Raw genomic sequence first — 24,151 nt, 5'->3', positions numbered from 1 at the left:
GCTTGGGTGTATAGGGAGAGGAATTACCAGTAGAAAGAGGGAGGTGCTCATGCCGCTCTACAGAGCACTAGTGAGACCTCATTTGGAGTATTGTGCTCAGTACTGGAGACCATATCTCCAGAAGGATATTGATACTTTGGAGAGAGTTCAGAGAAGAGCTACTAAACTGGTACATGGATTGCAGGATAAAACTTACCAGGAAAGATTAAAGGACCTTAACATGTATAGCTTGGAAGAAAGACGAGACAGAGGGGATATGATAGAAACTTTTAAATACATAAAGGGAATCAAAAAGGTAAAAGAGGAGAGAATATTTAAAAGAAGAAAAACTGCTACAAGAGGACATAGTTTTAAATTAGAGGGGCTAAGGTTTAAAAGTAATATCAGGAAGTATTACTTTACTGAGAGAGTAGTGGATGGCTGAATCTCCCATATTTTTTCTTTGTAGTATATATTGGAGGCGTGGCGATCTCCATGCAGTCAAGCACACCTGTCCAGTTAATCTGCCCCCTGGAGGCTGGTTTTAAAGTCAGTATAAAACTGAGTCTGCTTATATAGCACCTACCAGTAGCCATTAGTATATAGTGGGCTCAGCATGCATGTTGGTACTTACATCCCTGGATCCGATGAAAGCTGTAATGGCACCGGACGGGGTTAAAAGCAGAGTGTGCTTGGCGTGCATGCTGCACCTGCGCTCCCTGGACTTTGTGTGGTTGTCATGGCCCATAAAAGGTAGGAACTAGTGTTAGGGACCACTCATTAAGGCGACCTTGAAGTGGTGAGTGGCTTATTACGCTTTGGCCAAAATGTACACCAATGCCTTATTCAACATCCAGCATAAAGGCAGGGCAGAGTGCTGGTTGCAGTGTGCGATTGCATTTTGTGTTTTTACGTTTGTATCTGTATTTCGCCATAGCAATCTGCACCTGCTAGGGGTTGTGCGGGCTGAACCCCCCATATTTTTTCTTTGGATGCATGGAATAGCCTTCCTGCAGAAGTGGTAGCTGCAAATACAGTGGAGGAGTTTAAGCATGCATGGGATAGGCATAAGGCCATCCTTCATATAAGATAGGGCCAGGGGCTATCCATAGTATTTAGTATATTGGGCAGACTAGATGGGTCAAATGGTTCTTATTTGCCGACACATTCTATGTTTCTATGTTTCTATGTCACATGTACAGGTTTTGTAAGTGTATGTACAAATAAAGCACACAGAATATCACAGATATTTTTAGGATGCGCACACGTTAAACAGGAGATGTAGCACAGATAATGTCACAGTCCGCAGAGTTTATAAATAAAAGTACACTGAATGTCACTGATAATTTTAGGATGCGCACACATTAAACAGCAGATGTAGCGCAAATAATGTCGCCACTGACTAATTACACTGAATGAATGTCACTGATATTTAGGACACGCAAACGTTATACAGGAGATGTAGTGCAGGTAATGTCGCTGTCACCAGCGGCTAATAAAAAATTAAACTGAAAGACTGTCGCTGATATTTAGGTTGCACAAATGTTATACCAGAGGTATAGCGCAAGTAATATCGCTGTCACCACAGGTTAATAAAAAAATTACACTGAATATCACTGATATTTCGGATATGCAAACGTTATACAGGAGATGTAGCGCAAGTAATGTAACTGTCCGCAGTGGACACCGTCTATGGAAAAAGTACACTGGATGTCACAGATATTTTTAGGCTGCGCACACGTTAGACGGGAGATGTAGCGCAGATAATGTCGCTGTCTGCAAAGGCCAAACAATTGCAAGCTATTTAGCGCAGGTTGCTCTAAAAATCTATATTGCTACTAGATACAACAATAAACCTTAAAAGGACTTTTGGGTCTCTATAACAATTCTACGCAATTGTCAAAGCGTCTTTTAATTAAAGCCTTTAAGATACACTCTGGTGCGCCAAATCAAAGTACCCCCCCAGGGGTTAATATCCACACATGGCTGAGAGACTAGACGCTGACACATAGATGGTCAATGCAATCTCTAATTTATTACAGAAAGTAAGCGGTATATACATCTTCAGAAAAGGGCAGTACTTTCTGAGGCCCAGGTATTATTTCATTGGCTCAAAAGGAAGAAGAGATAAGAGAGAGGAGATAACACTCTAGCATCTGCGCACTGTGTACTACTTTGGAATGTGAACTAATGTAAACATCTGGTTATCGTCGCCATGTTGTAATGGCGTCTATTCTAACAATAATACTGCACACATCATATATGACACTTCAAAGAGGTGTTTTTCTATAGGCCGTGAGTAATATGTGTGTATCATATTTATCCAGCCAAGGGATTGGATTTAGCATCATTTCACAGTGCACACATCTTCTTCACGCATCTGTGGGGAGATAGAAGATAAACACTGCCCACAGCACAGTTCTCTGCCTGCCCCCCCCATCTTCTCATAGCGTTGTATAGACAGAGCTCGACTAACAGCAGAAAGGGGAGGGGGAGGCTCGTGAGATAAGAAGAAGTTTATAACAACTTAATATTAACCAGTTACAGTCCCAGAGATACAAAACGTATAGAATAAATTCACACATCTCTAACAGTCCCCCTTGAATTTTAATTCTCTCCCTAAACCTAAACATCTGTCCCAATGCTCCGCCTCCTCTTCACCAGCTTCCACAACAAGCCATTCCTAGTGAACAGCCTCCCATGACACTGGATTTGAGCACGGGGAAGTCAGATGATCTTTCCCTAATTTGCGTTGACATCACATGGGGAGACTGAAGGTCATCAGTGCTTCTGATTTGTCTGGATCGAAGTTTTCATACAATTTTTCCATATTCTTTTGAGTCATGATCAACAGTCACACAAGGGAAAACCAGTCTCAACACTTCCTTGAAATCAATCCAATTATGCTTTTCTTTGAGCTTCACTGTGCTTATGGTCAACAACACTCGGAATGGACCATCAAACCAGGGTTTTAGGACTTTTCTAACGTGTCTTTTACTACCACCCAATCTCCAGACACAAGTGGGTGGGTTCCTGGTACTTTATCAAAACCTGGAAGTGAAGCAAAAACTCGAAAATGTACTTTAGTCAAATGCTTGTACAAAACGGATCACATAATCTGTAAGACAACCATGTTGCATCTGGAGCTGCTGTGGGAAATAAAATCCTATCCTAGGGGCTGACCCAAAAAAGGACCTTATAGGGACAAAGGCCTGTCTCACGGTTTGGTGTATACCTTACTAAAAGAGGGCTACCAGAAGGCACTCTATTAAAGGGGTTATCCCATCTTAGACAATGGGGGCATATCGCAAGGATATGCCCCCATTGTCTGATAGGTGCGGGTCCCACCTCTGGGACCCGCACCTACAACGAGAACGGAGCCGGGGTAGAGTTGTGGCTGGAGGACCCCAGGTTTCCCAGGGTCCGACCACCACCAGGCACAGCTCCCCGCCTCTCCCATTGAAGTGAATGGGAGCGCACTGCACATGCGTGACCAACGCTCCCATTCATTTCTATGGGGCCGACGGAAATAGCCGAGCCAGTGCTCGGCTATTTTCGGCGGCTCCATAGAAATGAACGGAGGGCGGCTGCGCATGCGCAGTGCGCCCTCCTCCACTTTCTCTGCTCAGTTCTCCTTGTAGGTGCGGGTCCCAGCGGTAGGACCCGCACCTATACGACAATGGGGGCATATCCTTGCGATATGCCCCCATTGTCAAAGATTGGATAACCCCTTTAAGGCTTTTTGAATCTTTAACTTTAGTGTCCCGTTCAGTTCCTTTTCCCTACTCTACTGCTGCTTTGTGGATAGTACGAAGCATGTAAGGCCTGTCCTACACCCAAAACCTTCATCATCTCCTGCATCACTTCACCTGTGAAGTGAACACCTGTGTCACTTTCAATGATCTAAGGTACCCCATACCTGCACACAACTTCGGCCATAATCTTCTTTACTTCTTTGGGTATGGTTTTGGCCATCCTGAAAACAAGTCATCACATATCAATGCATACTCATACATGCCCACCTTGGGTAGTTGAAGGTAGTCTGCAAACGTTGAAACAGATACAAAAAGCAAGACGTGTTTCTTAGGTACCTTAACCACCTTGCCCACGTTGTTCTGGGCACAAATCATTTATCCTTGAGTATATCTGACTGTTACAGTGCTGAACCCTGGGGCGTACCATATGCTACGTTCTAAATCACACATAGCAGCTTTTCTCTGGTGCATCACTCCATGGGTTGCCTGTGCCATCGTGGATTAGAGGGACCTGGGAAGGCAAAGTTTCCCTTGGAACTGTTTTAGGCCCTTCTTATTTGTAGTCCCCCCTTTTCCATCCACCAGTCCCCTTCAGGGACCTGAACTGTGGCCACTTAAGGCAGGGGTCTGCTTAGGTAATTTGGCAGCCATTTTTGCCGCCTGATCTGCTGTGGCCTTCCCCTTTGCCTCCTCTGCATCTGTTTACAGTGGCCTTTTGTTGCTATCATCACCCCTCATGTTAGTGACAAGAGGGCTTCCATCAGAGACCTCACTGCTTCCCCATTTTTGATGGGTTTACCTGAAGTGATCAAGGAGTCTCTGGCTTTCCATATGGGCCCATAGTCATGGGTTATCCCAAAAGCACACCTGGAATCAGTGTAACTGTTGGCTGTTTTCCCATCTGCATATCTGCAAGCCATCTTCAGAGTCTTTTAGCTCCACTTCTTGAGCAGACATGTGTGGTAGTTCACGTTTAATCACCACTGCCCAACCTGTGTAGTACCTGCCATCCTGGCTATACCTCGATCAATCCACAAAGAGCACATGATCTAGATTACCTAATCGCTGATTTACCAAATCCCACTACCTCTTGTGACATCATCTGCAAACAGTCAGGAGCCTCTTCCTTCAAACCTGGAAGAAAAGTTTAAAGTGCGGTGCCCTAACTCTTCCCTCCCCCTTTGGTCCAGAGGCAACAGGGTGGCTGGGTCCAAAGTATTACACCTTTGGAGAGCAACATTGTCAGGCAACAAAATGGAACACTGCATTCTTAAATAATGAGCAACAAAACTATCATTTGGAATGTACATTCATACAGGATAGATGTAATATCACCATCACTTTGTGGTTCAGAACTATCTAAGAGCTTTCATCAAGCATAGCTAGTACAACTACTACAGCTCTGATGCAGAAAGGGTCACTTGTGGCCACGGGATCAAGTCTGGCTGAATAATATGCTACTGGGCATTATTGCTGGCCATGCAGTTGGGTGAGGACAGCTGAGTCATGGCCACTCACTTCATAACAATACAATCTAAATGTAATAATCTGATTGGCCCAGTGTGGGGGAACACAAAATTGACAGCTCTAGGCAACAAAAAACATCTACCACCTCATCTGTGAGGCGGTAGGGACTAAAGGACAAATCAATCACAGTGGAGTGAGTAGAGGTAATGGGAACCTGAGCCAACAAGGTGTGTGTGTGTGTGTGTATTGGGCACAATATAGGTGTTAAAAAACTGTGGCTCCATTAACGGCATGTAGGTCATGTACCATCCAATGGTGAGTGTGTTTGCTTTTCTCAGCTTCTGGGAGTACTGATACAAACATGGACCAGGGAATGTTATCACTAATGGCCAACAAACAAAGTTCCTGGTCATTGAGGGCCCATGTAAGCTTCATAGTGCCGTCCTCCTGATGTGAGATACCAGCATGTACTTTTGCAAGCAAATCTGTACCCAGGAGGCAACAAGGGGCGTTACCAATGACCATCGACTTCTACCCAAAGACTGGTGTCCTTGGAGAGTAAATCAGGGAAGGCCATGTTTGCTGTGCACAACTGTCTTGGCTGCTCCAGTATCAATCAAAAATGGGGCTACTTCTTTATCACCCAAAGTGAGGAATATCATTGGGCCAGACTGAATCTGCTAAAAATGTTGAAAAGTAGAGCCGATACTGGATCTCCTGTTTCCTAATCTTGATCTAACACTCCCCCCTCACCTGTCTTTGTGTTCTCCTTATGACAAAAAACATGGGTGTCTGTGGGGACGGACAGTGATCCGGGCATGGTCAACATAGAATACAATGCTCTCGGGTGGTGTGGACGAGGAGTACCACACACAGCACAACACTCTCTCTCCTGGGATCTGGGTCCCACAGACTCTGCAGGCCCATCTCCCAGGACCATTATAGGGTGACAGACTTACTTTTTCCTCACTTCAATCAGGCGTTTGACATCAGGGCTGAAGCAATGAGAAAGGAACACTACCTATGGTTGGCACCACTGAACCACCAATGCTGCTTGATGTTTCTCTGCATTTTGGCTTACAGAAGTATCCACCTTTTCCTATTGCGGAATTATTAGACTGGAAAACAGGACTTCTCATCTTTCATGGGAGTGTCTTATAACTAGGGGATGGGCACAAGGGCTGTAGTTGTCTGTAACGTCCAACCCTATCCTCCTCCCTTCGCTCTGAGTCATCTAAGTCCACCCTTTTCAGTCGGACGCTGTGGTCCTCCTTCTGTCCGTCAGTAGTGTACATTGAAACAAACCGATCTGACAATACAGACATGAACACACAAAGGGCCCATAAGAAACTTTTCATTAACTTCAATTAAAAAAAATGTACAGCTCAATCAACACTGTTGGCAGGAAAATAAAATAAAATTCTCAATGCGCATATTATTTAAAAACAAATATCGTACGCCATACACTTTCACATTTTCATGTACTCCTTTTCACAAACAGCTCATAACCACACCCTTATACATAAAATATGAATTGCATACACAGCTCTTCTAAAAAAATCATCCATCAGTCTTCACACATATTCGCCTCAACTACAACTCAAAGCCACACCCATTCACATTCCACTGAATCATTTGTCTTCCAACCCAGCCACATAGTTTTCTTTGTTTCATCCCAAAACTTGCAGCACAGACAAACACAGCTTTCCTGGAAACAGATAGCCACACCACACCCAAAATTGCTGATGGTCGCTGTTGTGCTTGTTTTCCAATGTCTTCTGGACTTCACTCTGTGATTAATCAAATCTTAGAACAAGACAATATACATGTTAAAATCATACACTAATTTTGTTAAAAGCTGGATTCCCACATTACACTGCTTGGGAAAGAAGAAAGAAAATTATTTAACAATTCTTCATCTTGTATGTTATTACACATATAACATCACTTACTCTGCATAATTCCTTCCCCCCTTTTCTCTTCGCCTGCTTCACTTATCTTAGGAATGTTTCTCTGTTAAGGCAGGGAAAGTGAATCAGTCCATCACAGGACGTTCAACCGTCTTAAATATTCCTCAAACTTTTACATATACTGCACCAGACAATACAGTGTTTTCTCACACTATGGAAAGTAGAACTACCGTACTTCAGAGATATCTTTCTAACACCTTTGTGTTCTGTGGCTCACACTAGGTACAATACTTATCCATTAACTGACTCTAATCTCTAATGATAGGGCTATTGATCTTCCCTATTTAAACACACAAATATCATTTGGGTAACAAAACTTAACCAGTTATTTTCTGAACATTTAACACAAGCGCCTTTCTAATTGCAGACACTGGGGCACTCTCTTTCTTGCTAGTGCCATCAATTAACATCCTGACACTGCTTGTGTTTTCTCACTCATTAGAACCCCCCTCCCCCCCCCCCCCCTCAACATCACAGGAGTTCTGATGTCCACAGTCTGTAAGCCCTAACTTCACAGATTCTTACAGATTTGTATCCCTGTTGCCAGCCAGGCGACCTGCTGTCCAGGGCCACACTTTCTCTGTAACATTCTTTTTCACATTTAAACTTTCAATTCTCCATTAATATCACATCCTATAATCTCCCTCTTCCCTCGCTACTAGGGTCAGGCGGCTCCACGCGTCTTTCTGGCCAGGTCAGCCGTAGTGTACTTTGTCACCTGCAGTCCTATCTAACACCACAGATAACAGTAATAACTCTCTGAGTACAGATAATGTAGTAGATGTCATCTGCAGCAGTCCTATATAACACCACAGATAACACAGTGAAACCTCTCTGAGTACAGATAATGTAATAGATGTTCCCTGCAGTCCTATGTAACACCACAGATAACACAGTGATGTGTCTCTGAGTACAGGTAATGTAGTAGATGTCACCTGCAGTTCTATGCAACACTACAGATAAGGCTACTTTCACACTTGCGCTTGATCGGATCCGTTCTGAACGGATCCGATCATATTAATGCAGACGGAGGCTCCGTTCAGTACGGATCCGTCTGCATTAATAACTTAGAAAAATTTCTAAGTGCGCAAGTAGCCTGAGCGGATCCGTTCAGACTTTCAATGTAAAGTCAATGGGGGACGGATCCGCTTGAAGATTGAGCCATATGGTGTCATCTTCAAGCGGATCCGTTCCCATTGACTTACATTGTAAGTCTGAACGGATCCGCTCGCCTCCGCACGGCCAGGCGGACAGCTGAACGCTGCAAGCAGCGTTCAGCTGTCCGCCTGGCCGTGCGGAGGCGAGCGGAGGCTGAACGCCACCAGACTGATGCAGTCTGAGCGGATCTGCTCCATTCAGACTGCATCAGGGCTGGACGGAGGCGTTCGGGTCCGCTCGTGAGCTCCTTCAAACGGAGCTCACGAGCGGACCGACGAACGCAAGTGTGAAAGTAGCCTAACACAGGGATAACTCTCTGAGTACAGACAATGTAGTAGATGGGTGTGAGGCCCCAGAATTCAGAACACGCACAGTGTGACCTGAAGTCTGGGGCCAGGATGCGTCAGGGTGGGCCATAGTCTCAATCTCCTCCCCCAACCCTTCCTTGAAACAGATATGTGGATGGGCATTATTATATACAGTAGAATACAGTGATGTCTCCTGTGATGTAGACTTTCCTCAGCGTCTTCATTCGCAGATGTAATGGCCCACTCTTTATTATTAATGTAATGGCCCCCTCTTTATTATTAATGTATTGGCGCCCTCTTTATTATTAATGTATTGGCGCCCTCTTTGTTAGGCCTCATACACATGCAATGAGCTGGACCATGGGTGCAGTTACACGGACACCAATTATGCAGTGGGTCAGGATATGGGTATAAAAGTCTATAGTTTTTGTTTGTGACGCCAATTGCAGCATGCGCAGGGTACAGTCTCAGGGCCCTTTAAGGTATTGTAACTCACGTATCAAGTTAGGAATGCCAGAGTGGTGTAATGTCTCTGTGTGGTAATAGCAACGGTGTCAACGGAGTCTCCTACCTTGGTACGGCTGGAATCCTGGATCCTGGCTCACTTGCAATAAAATGAGTGTGTTGCTAGTAGGAGTAATTGAGGGATTTAGTAGCAGTAAACGAGACCCAGACTTGGAATATAATTCAAACTGGTCTTTACTTGATGTAGCAGTAATCCATATGAGATACAGCAATAGTCTGAAGTCCCAGCAGATATTGGCAATGTATGGCAGGAATCTGTCTTCTGCTTCTATCATGTGCCTGGAGCTCTCTGCAGGATAAGTCGTCTGTTTGTGGCTCTGTAATGTGGCAGGAATCTATATCTTCTGCGCTATCTGTCTTCTGCTGTATTGGGGACTGACTAGCTGAGGCGGAATCTGGCTTCTCCTGGTCTCTGTACGGTACTCACAGTTGTGCTCACAGGGTATGGTTCTTCCTGGAATACTGGAGATGGCTGCTTGCTTTCCACCAGCTGAGGCTGAAAGTCTCAGACTGGGAATGATGATCTTTCGTCTCAGCCGAGACAAGAGACTTGCTTGGATCCCTATAACTGGGAGCTCCTACTTGCACAGCCTTCCCCTAGCCGGGGTGGCTGGCACACTAACTCTAAATTCCTTCTACGCAGTATTCCAGTCTAGAAATGCTAAACTGAACTAAGTCCCTGGTAACATTGGTGCCACCTGCTGGTGTACATGGAAATTACCGCAAAATATATGTTACAAGGATTTCAATGCACATTAGTGAGGATAATATGTAAAATCACATTAGATGACAGTATAAATACACTTAACAGGTTGTAGCGGGGTAAAAGAGTTTAGTAACATAACTCTGGGATGTTACACACACAACCGTTGTTTGGGTCCGCATCCGAGCCGTCGTTTTGGCGGCTCGGATGCGGACCCATTCTCTTCAATGGGGCCGCAAAAGATGTCCGCATCCGTGGCTCCGTTCCGCGGCTCTTCAAAAAAATAAATAACATGTCCTATTCTTGTCCACGCTTTGCAGACTAGAATAGGCATTTATATTGCCGCGCCCGTTCCGCAAATTGCAGAAGGCAACACGGGAGTCTTCTGTTTTTTGCGGATCAGCGGTCGTGTGCATGAGGCCTTAGTAATATAATGGCCCCCTCTTTATTATTAATATAATGGCCCCTTCTTTATTATTAATGTAAGGGCCCCCTCTTTATTATTAAAGGGGTTGGCCACTTTCTAGTTATTGTTGACCAATGTGTATATAAGATAATTATATGACACTTACTAATATTGCTTATGTTAAAATTCTGCACCATTTTCTAGATTTCATAAGGTACACAAAGTCTATTGTGCTGTCCACACATAAAATGGTTGCTGATGGAGGGTCATGTGACCAGGCAAATCACCTTCATGTGATGCCTCCTCCATCCGAACACACTGCACCTGCACTAAACAGAACAAGCGCAAATGGTGGGGCAGTGTATCTGAACGGAGGAGACATCACATGGAGGTGATTTGCCTGGTCCATCAGCCCCCCCCACCCCCCCCCCCCCCCCCACACTACGCCACTGATTAGGAGATTCCTGACATGGGATCGCCCATATCGGGGCGGCCATTCCGTTTTTGTAGGCAGGGACATCAGTCTATAGAGCAAGTGTAAGGGCTAGTCATAAGTGCTAGTCGTTTCTTTTCCTCAGCATACCCAGCCTAAGACTGGGTTCACACAGGCGCTGCAGAAAAATGTGCAATTTTTCCACGCGAGTGCAAAGCGTTTTAATGCATTTTGGATGCGCGTGAGAAAAATCGGCATGTTTGGTACCCAGACCCGAATCCGGACTTCTTCACAGAAGTTCGGGTTTGGGATTGGTGTTGTGTAGATTTCTGTAAAGAATAAATCAAGGAAACTGGACGTACTGTAGATTTCTTGAAAACGTTTCAATCGTTCTTCCAACGAGCTTTCTCAATTCTGAGTGATTGTACAAAAAATTCTGGGAATAAATATGTAACTGAATCCACATCTGGTAATTAGACCCAGCATTGGGTCAAAGGTGTTGATTCCATTATCCTAATTGGAGTCAGTAGGTGATAAAGACTTCCCAGAAAAAGGTGTCAAGACAGCATTATACATGGCAGACAATAGATGTCTAACCCCCCCCCCCCACCACCTCTATTCAAGCTTAGCTTATCGATTTTTACGTAGATGGCCTCCTTCACGCCTACTGACTCCAATTAGGATAATGGTATCAAATTCAACACCTTTGACCCAATGCTGGGTCTAATTACCAGATGTGGATTCAGTTACATATTTATTCCCAGAATTTTTTGTACAATCACTCAGAATTGAGAAAGCTCGTTGGAAGAACGAGTGAAACGTTTTCAAGAAATCTACAGTACGTCCAGTTGCCTTGATTTATTCTTTACAGATATATACCATGACCTGGATAAATGAGAACCTTCACAGACACGTTGTGTAGATTGTATTATTTTACCTTATAACAATACCCCCGCTTAGTGCCCGCAGTTGAGCTAATGTCCCTATAATGTATGTCAGTATAAAATACCCCTATTTAGTGCCCCAATAAATGCCCCCATAGTGCTCCTCTCCCCCTTCCCCATAGTGCCCCTGTTGAGGAAGGGTGGCAGGTATGCCTAAATATATATGCATGCCTACTGGGGCATGCATATATATTAGTTGTGCATAAATGGTCCCCTCAGAGGGCGATGTGTGCAGATGTGCCCAGCACCTGTGCCCATCTGCCTCTGATATTCCCCAGGGGCTCATTCCTGCCCCTGTAGGAATTCATGTATACCACATATGCCCCCTGTATTCCTGTATGCCCCCTTATCATATAATTCCCCCCCCCCCTCCTCTTGTCACATGGACCCAGATGCATCAATGTGAATGTGCCCCAAGCATTCACATTGATGTAATCAGGTTGAAGGCACCAGGATGACCAGACAAGGTCCAGTCATTCTGGTGAACACAAAGGATTAAAATTCTAAAGAATTTGAATCCTTTTGTTCTAATTATCTGCAGCCCTGCTGGACATAATTTTGCATAATAGAGAGAGGGGAGATACCTCCCCTCCCTCTATTATGCGCATTCCGGCAGCGCAATTACTATCCGGAATGCAGAAAGCTACAGGCGGGAGATCAAAGGATCTCCTGCCTGTCAGCAAGCCATCTCACCGTGCCGGCCCACGTGTCCTTCACAGTGGTGCGCGCTCGCGCGCCACTGTGTGGGCGGTACGGCAGTGCGGGCGGCCAGACATATAAGTCCAGCAGGCCCTGCACTTGGGAGAAGAGAGCCGGCCGCCCACCCTAGAGAATCACCCCCAGGACGACGAGCATCCCCTGGACAACGAGCGGCAACCCCGGAAGGGCTGAGTATCCCCCCAGCTATCCCACCAACGCTCCATTAACCCCCACTATCCCACCAATGCCATTAACCCTATCCCACCAACGAACCCTATACATAGAAACATAGAAACATAGAAACATAGAATGTGTCGGCAGATAAGAACCATTTGGCCCATCTAGTCTGCCCAATATATCTGAATCCTATGAATAGTCCCTGGCCCTATCTTATATGAAGGATAGCCTTATGCCTATCCCATGCATGCTTAAACTCCTTCACTGTATTTGCAGCTACCACTTCTGCAGGAAGGCTATTCCATGCATCCACTACTCTCTCAGTAAAGTAATACTTCCTTATATTACTTTTAAACCTTTGCCCCTCTAATTTAAAACTGTGTCCTCTTGTGGTAGTTTTTCTTCTTTTAAATATGCTCTCCTCCTTTACCGAGTTGATTCCCTTTATGTATTTAAAAGTTTCTATCATATCCCCTCGGTCTCTTCTTTCTTCCAAGCTATACATATTAAGGTCTTTTAACCTTTCCTGGTAAGTTTTATCCTGCAATCCATGGACCAGTTTAGTAGCTCTTCTCTGAACTCTCTCTAGAGTATCTATATCCTTCTGGAGATATGGCCTCCAGTACTGCGCACAATACTCCAAGTGAGGTCTCACCAGTGTTCTGTACAGCGGCATAAGCACTTCACTCTTTCTACTGCTTATACCTCTCCCTATACATCCAAGCATTCTGCTGGCATTTCGTGCTGCTTTATTACATTGTCTTCCCACCTTTAAGTCTTCTGAAATAATTACTCCTAAATCCCTTTCCTCAGATACTGAGGTCAGGACTGTGTCAAATATTCTATATTCTGCCCTTGGGTTTTTACGCCCCAGGTGCATTATCTTGCACTTATCCACATTAAATTTCAGTTGCCAGAGTTCTGACCATTCTTCTAGTTTTCCTAAATCCTTTTCCATTTGGCGTTTCCCTCCAGGAACATCAACCCTGTTACATATCTTTGTGTCATCAGCAAAAAGACAAACCTTACCATCGAGGCCTTTTGCAATATCACTTATGAAGATATTAAACAAAATTGGTCCCAGTACAGATCCCTGTGGAATCCCACTGGTAACATGACCTTGTTTTGAATGTTCTCCATTGACTACAACCCTCTGTTGTCTGTCACTCAGCCACTGCCTAATCCACTCAACAATATGGGAGTCCATGCTCAATGCCTGCAGTTTATTGATAAGTCTTCTATGTGGGACAGTGTCAAAAGCCTTACTAAAATCTAGATATGCGATGTCTACTGCACCTCCACCGTCTATTATTTTAGTCACCCAGTCAAAAAAATCTATAAGATTTGTTTGACATGATCTCCCTGAAGTAAACCCATGCTGTTTTTCATCTTGCAATCCATGGGATTTTAGATGTTCCACAATCCTATCCTTTAATAGGGTTTCCATTAATTTGCCTACTATTGATGTCAGACTCACTGGTCTATAGTTGCTCGATTCCTCCTTACTACCTTTCTTGTGAATGGGCACGACATTTGCCAATTTCCAATCATCCGGGACGACTCCTGTTACTAATGATTGGTTAAATAAATCTGTTAACGGTTTTGCCAGCTCACCACTAAGCTCTTTTAATAATTTTGGGTGTATCTCATCAGGCCCCTGTGACTTATTTGTCTTCACTTTAGACAGCAAACTTAGAACATCTTCCTCTGTAAAGACACATGCATCAAACGATTTAATAGTCATCCTTTCTAGTGGAGGTCCTTCTCTTTCTTTTTCTTTTGTAAAAACTGAACAGAAGTATTCATTAAGGCAGTCGGCTAGCCCTTTATTCTCTTCTACATACCTTCCGTCCTTTATTTTTAATTTAGTTATTCCTTGTTTTAATTTCCTTTTTTCATTTATATATCTGAAGAATGTCTTATCCCCTTTTTTCATAGACTGAGCTAGTTTTTCTTCTGCCTGAGCCTTAGAAGTTCTTATAACTTGCTTGGCCTCTTTCTGCCTAATCTTGTAGATTTCCTTATCTTCATTGCTCTGGGTTTTTTTATAATTACAAAATGCTAGCTTTTTATTTTTAATGATTTGGGCCACTTCTGCTGAGTACCACAGTGGTCTCTTCCTTTTTTTGCTTTTACTGACAAGTCTAATGCAATTTTCTGTTGCCTTCAATAATGCACCTTTTAAGTAGTCCCATTTCTCCTGGACTCCATGTAATCCGTGTATACTCCATGTATACCTCCTCCATTAACTCTATCCCACCAACGAACCCTATACCTCCTCCATTAACCCTATCCCACCAACGAACCCTATACCTCCTCCATTAACCCTATCCCACCAACGAACCCTATAACCCTATCCCACCAACGTACCTCCTCCATTAACCCTATCCCACCAACGTACCCTATCCCACCAACGCTCCACTATCCCACCACCCTACTTGCCTTAACCCCTTCCCTGCCAGGCATCTGCCAGATCCCGATATACCCCAGCAAACCCCAGCTCCCCCGCTGGTAATAACCCCGATTACACTCCCCCTTTTTAGGGATAGTATATTGTTAGGTGGAGTGGGCGGTCATAAGTAAGTGTGTGTATGTGTGATTGAATAGTATAGCTAGTATTGTATTTGTAGTGCTGTGTATTTACTGTATATCGTGTGCGTCAGGTGTTAATAAATACCGTTATATTTGTACCCTTTGTGTAGCGTGTACTTGTTAGCGGTAGTGAGTTAGTTAGGCGCACACAGGTAGTAAGTGTTAGTGACCGTGTGTTCTGTTAAGCAATAGAAAGCGTATAATTAAGGTTATAAATAGGCGTGACTATCTATAGACGGCCTACGCCTATTTATGAATATTAATTAGCGATATTTGCACAAATATTGGTGATTAATATTCCCCCTTAACAGCCCCCATAATATGCCAGTAAAAAATGCCCCTTCTTAGTGCCCCCCCAAAATGTCAGTAAAAAATCCCCTTTCTTAGTGCTACCAGATGCCCCCATAATATGCCAGTAAAAAAAATCCCCCTTTTTAGTGCCACCAGATGCCCCCACAGTGCTCCTCTCCCTCATAGTGCCCCCATAATGGGCCAGTTAAAAATGCCCCTTCTTAGTGCCACTAGATGCCCCATAGTGCTACTCTCCCCTATAGTGCCTCCCATGTGCCAGTAAAAAAATCCCCCCTTAGTGCCAGATGCCATAGTGCCCCCTATAATGTGAGTGTATGCCCCCATAGTGCTCCACTGCCCCATAGTGCCCCCAAATAATGCCCCTATAGTGCCACCAGATGCCCAATAGTGCCGCTCCCCTATAGTGCCTCCCATAATGTGCCACCAGATTCCATAGTGCCCCCTATAATATGCCAATAAAAAAGGCCCCTTTAGAGCGCCCAGATGCCCCCATAGTGCTCAACTCCCCCATAGTGCCCCCAAATAATGGCAGTAATAAATAACCCAAGATGCCCCCATAGTGCACCCCCGCCAAAATGAACTAGTGAGAAATGCCCCCAGATGCCCCCAAAGTGCCCCTCCCCACAAATGGGCCAGTAAGAAATGCCCTAGTGTCACAAAAAACAACAACTAATAATTACTTTCATGAGGCTGGCAGCGATGCGATGAAGGCCTTTTCTGGTCTGTGTCCCCTGCTGTGTGCTGCCCGGCTCAGGCGGTGCGATGATAATGACATCATCGTGCCGCCTGAGCTGACCTCCGATAGGCTGCAGGCACTAGTGCCTTCAGCCTATCAGACGAACGGGGAAGGGAGACTCCTCTACTTCCCCTGCCCCGCCGCAGCACAGCCATCTGTATCGCTGTCCTGAGGACAGTGTAACAGATGAATATGGAGATGAGCGCTTCCACAATGGAAATGCTCATCTCTTACTGCCTCCTCACCGCCGGCCCGCAATTAGAACCAGGGAGGCATGGCCTGTGGCGATCGGTGGTGCGGTCCTGAGGGATATATATATGAATGGTTCTTGGGGGGGGGGTCCAGAGTCCCGACCCCTTGGATCCCCTGTTGGTGCACCCCTGGTCACATTGAACATGGTGTTTGAGCTGCAGGCATGTTATAGAGCAGGAGGAGCAGACTGATATACCGTATTTGTCAGACTATAAGACGCAACTAGGATTTGGAGGAGGAAAATAATAAAAACAATATTTTCCATTAGACCTCAGAGCAGACCCCACAAGCAGACCCCCAACCTTAATCAGCTTCAGATCAGCCCATCAGATCCCCCGTCTCCATCATCCTCAGATCAGCCCCATCACTCAGATCGGACCCCCAATCAGCCTCAGATCAGACACCATCAGCCTCAAATCAGACCACTCCAGCCTCCATCAGCCTCAGATCATACACCAATCAGAACCTCCAGCCTCAATCAGGTACAGATCAACCCCCATCACTCAAACTGAACCACCAATCAGCCTCAGATCAGACGCCATCAGCCTCAGATCAGATCCCCCAGCCTCCATCACCCTCAGATCAGACACCTATCAGAAGCCCCAGCCTCCATCAGTCACAGATCAACCCCATCACTTAAACTGAACCCTCAATCAGCCTATACATCAGATGCCATCAGCCTCAGATCAGAGCCCCCCAGCCTCCATCAGCGTCAGATCAGTCACCCATCAGAACCCCCAGCCTCCATCAACCACAGATCATACCGCCCCAGCCTCCATCAACTTCAGATCAGACTTCATCAGCCTCAGATCAGACCACCATCAGACCTCAGATCAGATGTTAAAAGAAAAAAAAAAAAAAAAAAACATTCCTCACTTGCTTCGGGTGGCACTGCTTCTCATTCCCTGCTCCGTGCTCTTGTTCTGGCCCACACTGCACTGTCAAAGCTAATCTTGTGGTAAAACGTGTGTCGGGGGTTTTGCTATACAGAGTAGATTGGACCATCGCCATTATGGGTATACAAACATATTTATGATTCTTTATGGCCTAGTTGCATAATTGTGCAGCCATATTGTATTTTTGTTCTATGAGTAGTATATTTACATTGCATTACTACTGTATATGCGTGTTTGTTACTGACTCCCAACTTATCCGGACTGTATATATATATATATATATATATATATTTATATATAACAGTATACACTATTGTCATTTATTAATGACACCTTACTCCATATATATTACACTCACGCAGACGGATTCCTTGGGGTTATTTGTCTAATATACATAATTGGTAACTGCCTGAGTAACAATTGGCCCCTTATGTTACCTTTGGGCCTTTACTAATTAGAGAATTGATATACCTGTACAAATATACTGACCTAGTTAATTTACCCTGTATAGGCTCTGATCTTGTAGCAGTCTTTTGGGGTCTTTATTCCATCTGGCCCCAATTATTTCATGTGATGTATTGCTAATTATACATATTATTGAATAAATTATATATTAATTAATGAGTATTATGTATAGTAATATTTTGAGGTATTTGTAATCCTACGCCGCACTGTGACCTGATGTTGCGCAGCTGTATGCAGTCTGGCCACAGTGCCGAATTTACATCAATGAAATACAAGTTATACTGAATCTTTTGCTATAACACTATATATCAATCTGCTCAGCAACCCCTGCTGTATCACATGCTGCCTGTAGCTTACATTGCATTTTCATGCTGACTGGTTCCCTTTAACTCCATTTTCTGATCAAACCCATTTTTTTTCTAGTGCACGCTGTATCGAAAGGGATAACTTTTTTTCTATTTGGTTATTTTAAACTATTTTGCATCTTTTTTTCATTGATACATGGGGCTTTATGTAGTGATGAGCGAGCACCAAAGTATTTGGGTGTTCGACCCGAACACATCGCGATATTCGTGTGCTCGGCCGAGCACCCGAGTATAATGGAAGTCAATGGGAGACAACCAGGCACCCCCTGCTCTGAAGAGGGGAGGGTGCTTGGTCCATTGGAAAAAGTCAGAAAGTTACAGAAACACCACCGAAATGGATCGGGAACAGCATGGGGAAGATGTGTGGATGCATCTTGGACTCCCAGGTCACTGCAGGGAACCATTTTGTCCGCGTTGTACCCCACTTTTACAGACTGACCAAAATACGCACAAAAAAAATGTTACAGTAAAAATTGATAGGAAACATTCTTTCCTGTATATAAAATTGTATATAAAGTGCAAGTGCTGTAAAAAAATTATAAGCAAGAGGCACTCCGAAACAGCCTGTATATCACATAAAGGAGGGCCTCATTCACATTGTGTTACAATTGTTCAGGTAGTGGGACTCCTACACTCATAAAGCCTATGCACTAAGTGAAAGGGCTGCCGAAACTTAGAATGAACCAGCACTCCAATACACCGTTTGTTACACATAAAGGAGGGCATCATACACACCCTTGAAAAATTATGATCAATGGCCTGCTGGTGACTCTCAAAAACATTAGGCGCAATGGCCTGCTGATCTGACCATCTAAAACATTATGGGCGGTGGCCTGCTGCCACTTTGGTGACTAGTTAACCTGGGGTCGATGGCACGTCCCCATGACTGCGGCGATCCATTCGGATGTCTGACCTATCAACTGTCCATGTAATAGTCAGCTCAAAACAATTGTAAACTACAGGTGACGGGGAATCAGTGTTTGATTCCGGAGAGGTAGCCTGACAAACGGCTACCACATCCAAGGAAGGCAAGCGGGGGGCGCGCAAATTTCTCCTGACTCTGGGAGGTATTGATGATAAATAACAATACAGGACTCTTAAAGGGAACCTGTCACCAGGATTTTGTGTATAGAGTTGAGAACATGGGTTGCTAGCTGGCCGCTAGCACATCCGCAATACCCAGTCCCCATAGCTCTGTGTGCTTTTATTGTGTCAAAAAAACGATTTGATACATATGCAAATTAACCTGAGATGAGTCCTGTTCTTGACTCATCTCAGAGACAAGACTAGTCTCAGGTTAATTTGCATATATATCAAATCGGTTTTTTTTTTACACAATAAAAGCACACAGAGCTATGGGGACTGGGTATTGCAGATGTGCTAGCGGCCATCTAGCAACCCTTGTCCTCAGCTCTATACCCAAAATCCAGCTGACATGCGCTGTTATTGGAATTAGCAATAAAAAAATTACAGGGAATGTCACTGCGTTATTTTGGATGAGGAAACGTTATACAGGAGAGGCTCTGCTGCCGCTTTGTTGACTCTAGATAACTTCTGCCTGATCGCATGTCCACGATCCATTTTGATATCTTCCCTATCAACTTTCGATGTTCTTTTTTTACGCGCCTAACATGGTGACCACGGGAGAAGGTGAATCATTGTTCTATTTCGAAGAGGGCGTCTGAGAAATGAATACGGCTACTATTTCAAAGCAAGGCAGCATGAGTTGCGGGCCTGTTGTTGAGCTGACCCTGTAAAAGATTCTAGGTTTGGGCCTGCAGGTGATCTGACCCTGTAAAAGATTTTAGATTTGGCCCTGCAGGTGAGCTGACCCTTTTTAAGATTAGATTTTCGGTCCTGCTGGTGAGCTGCGGTGGAACCGACAAACCCAACTTAATTTTGATGGCTGCATTATTCTGCAGGTGCCCATCATACAGCTCTAAAGATGCCTTTGCCATCTGCATCTTTATAATCAATATGTGGCCTTAGTCTTTCATCCAGACTCAGGCATTGTGCCACTATGTGTCCTCCTCATCCTGCCATCTCCACAGTATGTCACCTTGCCACTCATTTTCATCACCATGCTGCTGTTGATACTGCCTAAAAGGCCTTAGACTGATTACCAGGCCCACAATGTAAGTAATTTTTTACACCCACATTTGAAATCAAAAATAAATTTAAATTTTAAAATGGAAAAAAAACATTATTTCCTGTAGATTTACTTGTATATGAAGTGTAATTGCAGCAAAAAATTACAAGGAAGAGGCACTCCTATACAACCTGTATATCACTTAAAGGAGGGCCTCATTCACATTGAGTTGCGGGCCTGCAGGTGAGCTGACCCAGTGAAAAATTTTAGGTTTGGTCCTGCAGGTGAGCTGACCCTCCCTGAAGAGGGACATGAGGAGATCTTGTGCACTGATTCCCAAACTCCTCAGCATCCACAGTCAGAAGAAGATGAGGATGGGGAATGGCAATTAGTGTTTAATGAGGTGGATGATGTGGCTGAGACACAGTTGTCAATAAGTGAGGGTCTTGTTTGGTCAACAACACAAGTCAGGAGGATGACCCGAGTGAGGAAGTGGAAGAGGGGTTGCTGGACGATAACATCACTGACCCAACCTGGGTAGGTGGCAAGCCAAGCTAGGACAGCAGTACAGAGGGGGAGGGATCCACAACACAGCAACAGGCTGGAAGAGGCTGTGGGATGGCAAAAGGGAGAAGGTGAGCCACACCATATAGGTCCGCGTACAGTTGTCCTTAACCCAGGCCTTTGAACAAAAGTGCAAATACCCAGCCACCCACCCACAGGCCATAGCACTTAACCCCTTAAGGACTTAGGACGTACTGGTACGCCATGTTTGCCGAGTCCTTAAGGACTCAGGACGTAGCGGTAGGTCCTAAGTTTAACCCCTTAAGGACTCAGCGCTATTTCACCTTAAGGACTTGGCCATTCTTTGCAAATCTGACCAGTGTCCCTTTAAGTGCTGATAACTTTAAAACACTTTGACTTATCCAGGCCATTCTGAGATTGCTTTTTTGTCACATATTGTACTTCATGACACTGGTAAAATGAAGTAAAAGAAAAAATTTTATTGCATAAAAAAATACATAATTTACCCAAAATTTGGAAAAATTAGCAAATTTCAAAGTTTCAGTTTCTCTACTTCTGTAATACATAGTACTACCCCCAAAAATTGAGATGAATTTACATTCCCCATATGTCTACTTCATGTTTGAATTATTTTGGAAATTATATTTTATTTTTTGGATGTTACAAGGCTTAGAAGTTTAGAAGCAAATCTTGAAATTTTTCAGAAATTTACAAAAACCCAATTTTTAGGGACCACTACAGGTCTGAAGTCACTTTGTGAGGCTTACATGATAGAAACCGCCCAAAAATGACCCCATTCTATAAACTACACCCCTCAAGGTATTCAAAACTGATTTTACAGTTTTACATTTTTTTGCCTAATTTTCCTTTTTAACCCATTTTTTCCACTAACAAGGCAAGGGTTAACAGCAAAACAAGACTGAATCTTTATTGCCCTGACTCTGCCATTTACAGAAACACCCCATATGTGGCCGTAAACTACTGTACGGCCACACAGCGGGGCGTAGACGGAAAGGTGCGCCGTATGGTTTTTGGAAGCCAGATTTTGCTGGACTGTTTTTTTTTAACACCATGTCCCATTTGAAGCCGCCCTGATGCACCCCTAGAGTAGAAACTCCATAAAAGTGACCCCATCTAAGAAACTTCACCCCTCAAGGTATTCAAAACTGATTTTACAAACTTTGTTAACCCTTTAGATGTTGCACAAGATTTAATGGAAAATAGAGATACAATTTCAAAATTTGACTTTTTTGGCAGATTTTCCATTTTAATATTTTTTTTCCAGTTACAAAGCAAGGGTTAAAAGCCAAACAAAACTCATTATATATGGCCCTGATTCTGTAGTTTACAGAAACACCCCATATGTGGTCGTAAACTGCTGTACGGGCAGACGGCAGGGCGCAGAAGGAAAGGAATGCCATACGTTTTTTGGAAGGCAGATTTTGCTGGACAGTTTTTTTTGACACCATGTCCCATTTGAAGCCCCCCGATGCACCTCTAGAGTAGAAACTCCAAAAAAGAGACCCCATTTTAGAAACTAAGTGATAGGGTGGCAGTTTTTTGGTACTAGTTTAGGGTACAAATGATTTTTGGTTGCTCTATATTACACTTTTTGTGCGGCAAGGTAACAAGAAATAGCTTTTTTGGCACTTTTTTGTTTGTTATTTATAACACTCATCTGACAGGTTAGATCATGTAGTATTTTTATAGAGCAGGTTGTCACGGACGTGGCGATACCTATTATGTATACAATTTTTATTTTTTTATGTAAGTTTTACACAATGATTTCATTTTTAAAACAAAATAAATGTTTTAGTGTCTCCATAGTCTAAGAGCCATCCTTTTTTCAGTTTTTGGGCGATTATCTTAAGTAGGGTCTCATTTTTTGCGGGATGAGATGACGGTTGGCACTATTTTGGGGTGCATATGACTTTTTGATCGCTTGCTATTACACTTTTTGTGACGTAAGATGACAAAAAAATGGCTTTTTTTACACCGTTTTTATTTTTTTTACGGTGGTCACCTGAGGGGTTAGGTCATGTGATATTTTTATAGAGCCGGTCGATATGGACGCGGCGATACCTAATATGTATACTTTATTTTTATTCATGTAAGTTTTACACAATGATTTCATTTTTGAAACAGAAAAATAATGTTTTAGTGTTTCCATAGTCTAAGAGCCATAGTTTTTTCAGTTTTTGGGCGATTATCTTGGGTAGGGTCTCATTTTTTGCGGGATGAGATGACGGTTTGATTGGCACTATTTTGGCGTACATGCGACTTTTTTATCACTTTTATTATCTTTTTTGGGAAGTAAGGTGGGCAAAATTTAAATTTTCTCAAAGTTTTTATTTTTTATTTTTATGGCATTCACCATGCGGGGAAAGTAACATGACCATTTTATTGATCAGGTCGTTATGGACGCGGCGATACCTAATATGTGTAGTGTATTTTTTTATTTATATTTTTATTTAGTGATAAATGTGTATTTTTTCATCTTAACTTTTTTTTACATTTTTTTGACCCAGACCCACTTGGTTCTTGAAGATCCAGTGGGTCTTATTTCTGTATAATACAGTACAGTACACTATATAGGGTACGTTACTGTATTTTACTTACACTTTGTCTGCACAGATCTATACCTTTAACATAGATCTGTTCAGCACCATGGACAGCAGCAAGATGCCTGAGAAGGCGTCCTGTTGCCATGGGAACCTTCCCCGTCTGCTCAGTTGTAAACAGAACTGCGCAGATGGGGAAGGGTAAGGACGGGGCTCTCGGGGGTCTGTCTGGGGGCTCTCTCCCTCTCCCATCGGGGGGCTGCAAAGGCACAGGGTGCTACCTGAGCTGTTAACCTTTTCCATACACCGGAATGATTACAGCCGGCATCCCGTTCGGGATGATTACAGCCGGCATCCCGTTCGGATTAACCCAGAGGCGCCGCAATCTTATTTTAAACTCATGATGTGCCGGTGCGTCATGCGTCCCTAAGGGGGTAAAAGTACATTGTGGCGTGGCGGGGGTTAATAGGAACAGGATGCCCACTGAAATCATTTGTATCGGCAATCGCCGCAAACCGCAGGCAAATTCAGACCTGCGGTTTGCAGCTTTAACCTGCGGTTGCGGTGGCAGCAGGCTGTGCCATTGGGTCCCCATGCGGCTATGGGGGGGACCCGATGGCATGGAAGGCAGTGCGATGTCTAAGGAAGGCATCGCTCTGCCTTCCGGTGATGAGCCTGTGAGATCCAGCCCCCTGGATCTCACAGGCCGAAAGTTGTATGAGTAATACTTACTGTATTACTCATACAGTAAAATGCATTCTAATACAGAAGTATTGGAATGCATTGTAAAGGATTAGACCCCCAAAAGTTCAAATCCCAAAGTGGGACAAAAAA

This window comes from Bufo gargarizans, chromosome 6 (assembly GCF_014858855.1).
Source record: "Bufo gargarizans isolate SCDJY-AF-19 chromosome 6, ASM1485885v1, whole genome shotgun sequence".
Lineage (NCBI taxonomy): Eukaryota > Metazoa > Chordata > Amphibia > Anura > Bufonidae > Bufo > Bufo gargarizans.
This window is presented reverse-complemented; position numbering follows the sequence as displayed.